Source organism: Opisthorchis viverrini (assembly GCF_000715545.1).
Source record: "Opisthorchis viverrini unplaced genomic scaffold opera_v5_67, whole genome shotgun sequence".
In the NCBI taxonomy this organism is placed as follows: Eukaryota; Metazoa; Platyhelminthes; class Trematoda; order Opisthorchiida; family Opisthorchiidae; genus Opisthorchis; species Opisthorchis viverrini.
This window is the reverse complement of record NW_008751722.1, coordinates 2,379-4,659: the sequence shown is the minus strand read 5'-3', so window position 1 is coordinate 4,659 and position 2,281 is coordinate 2,379.

Sequence of the window (2,281 nt, the reverse complement as noted above, 5' to 3'; positions counted from 1 at the left end):
AAACCACGTTTGAGGTTTGGGATTTCTGGCCCAATAGCAGATGAAATCAAAGGTCAGCACACAGTGGTCGCTATGTCCCAGTGGAGCGTTTATTGTTACCTGATCAAGGAAGTGTCTTTCGTTGGTGATGACCAAATCCAAGAGGGATGGTTGTTGGCCTGCGCGGTATCTGGTGGGTGCAGCGACATGTTGGGTCCAAGCGCTCTGTTGAACGACTTCAAACAGCGCCGCTGCAAAAGGTCCGCCTGATTCGACGCGCTGGAGTTCAATCCAGGAGGCCTTTGGGGCGTGGAAGTCACCTACCAGCAGGAGATGAGTGAAATGGTAGTTGGAGGTTATAACGTCATCCTCTTATATAGGTCCAGTCTCGCTTGTTTAGGTTGAGAAATCCTATTGTTCCATATTAGGGCAACAACCTGCTGTAGAAACTGGGCTTTGTTACCCACCTATGCCAAGCACATGAAATGCGTTGAATACTAAGTGAAAACGGCCCTTGACTGGAGGCCCGTCTCTCCATGCTCTGCTGCTGAGTCTCCATGGCTGAGTTTTTCATGACTTTCCGTGTGGTGGGGGAGCGCCCTGCAGGAACAAAACATTAGGAACTAAGTAATGAAGGCCTTGGTTGAAATAAGGCATTTTTTGACATCAGCAAAAGTTGTGAGAACGCAGAGGAGGTGTGACGAAAGCACAAGTTGGACGGTCATTGTACTGCGTGAGTTCCCATCAGCCTCGGTTTTCTGGAAAAAGTGGCGACAGTGTTTTTGCCAGAACGTGATACTCTTTGGGCAATAATGCCAATGCCTGTACTTGTTTTTATAACAGGTACTGTAGCATTGTCTCAAAATTCAAGTTGGATCAGTCCAGTCAAAGCCTAGATGGTTGAATCCTGGGCATTTAGCCAGGTGGCGAGAGCTACTGGGTCTAACTCCACTTAATGCCAAGGCAAACGTCAGTCTTCCCTCAGTTCCGTATTTCTACCGGATGTAATCTGAACCGTCAGCTTGTGGATTTAGTTGGTATCATCCAATTTTCTTTCGGACTGAGAAGTCAATACCTGTGAATAGTTGGAAGGTGATCCGGTGTGACACTGGTGCACACTGTGACGGCTGGTCTCCGACGTGGTGACATTTTATATAATGTAGCGTCCACGACACCTGAGTTTGTATTTCTTTGCGAACAGCACCTGCACGGGCCCTTGAAATTGACACCCACTGAAACGTTGCCTCTTTGTTCGAAGTGGCCGTTCACCGTAGATCCTGGGGGGTAAAATTGGCTAGAAGTTGGTGTTCGGTGTCAGATTCGAAATGCTGACTTCAAAACCTGTTTGGTAGTTGAGTTCAAACGTCGCATGCCTGCCACGATTTAAGCCCAGTCAGGAAAGGAAACTCTCAAGTTGACCCAAAGTTATTTTGCTGGAATGGAAGTGCCCATTTTCTTATCTGACTTTATCAGGATGTGTGATGAAGTCCTGAAAATAACCAGTTTGCCTGAAACTAGGATAGACAATAGTTTGTAACTCCGCTTGCCATCAAATAGGCATGAACCTTGGCTCTATCCTCGAGGCCAAGAAGACAGTGAAGTTTGAGGGAGAAGAGTTGTGTACCAATTTTATTTGTATCCGAGCCTCCGGAGCAACACCCGTATGCCATCGAAGTGAGGAAACCTGGGATGAAAAGTGGCCTTTCCGTGGCGAAGTCTTCAGCTCGTTATTTCGCATGCTTAGGTGTAACGGAAGATACTGTACCTTGTAACTGTCCTTCGTGGATGCAAAGTTAGATGGCTACAGTTTTAATTCTATCTTACTGCTAGCCGCATTCCGTAGCATATTCTCTACAAGTGCGAAAAGAACCTACCGTTATTATTAGTAGTTTGATTTAAACATTTGGGATCGTTCAAATCTTTTCCCTAAATTGAGACTGTAATTTGGCACAAGCGATAACACGCAATCACAACACTAATCAGCAAATTCATTCATCCTATTGAAGTCTAAAATTCATGCTCATACAGAAATTTTTATGCATTCGTGTGAGAAAATCACCAACGGCGACCCGCAGGTGCACTATGAGCTCTAGCAGGTGCCGCTGCTAAAATTCCCAGAAATTCTCTTCGAGCTTAATTCTTGTCAGTTGAAAGAAGGTGCAATAACTAGGAACAAAGCTAAGTACGTTTAAGCTGGGCAGCGGGTGTATTTAGGCTTCGTTGCAAACGGATGGATATTAACTGAGCAAGATTGAACAGTGAGTAGTTCTATCTTGTGCTGTGACAACAAGCATCAGGTCAC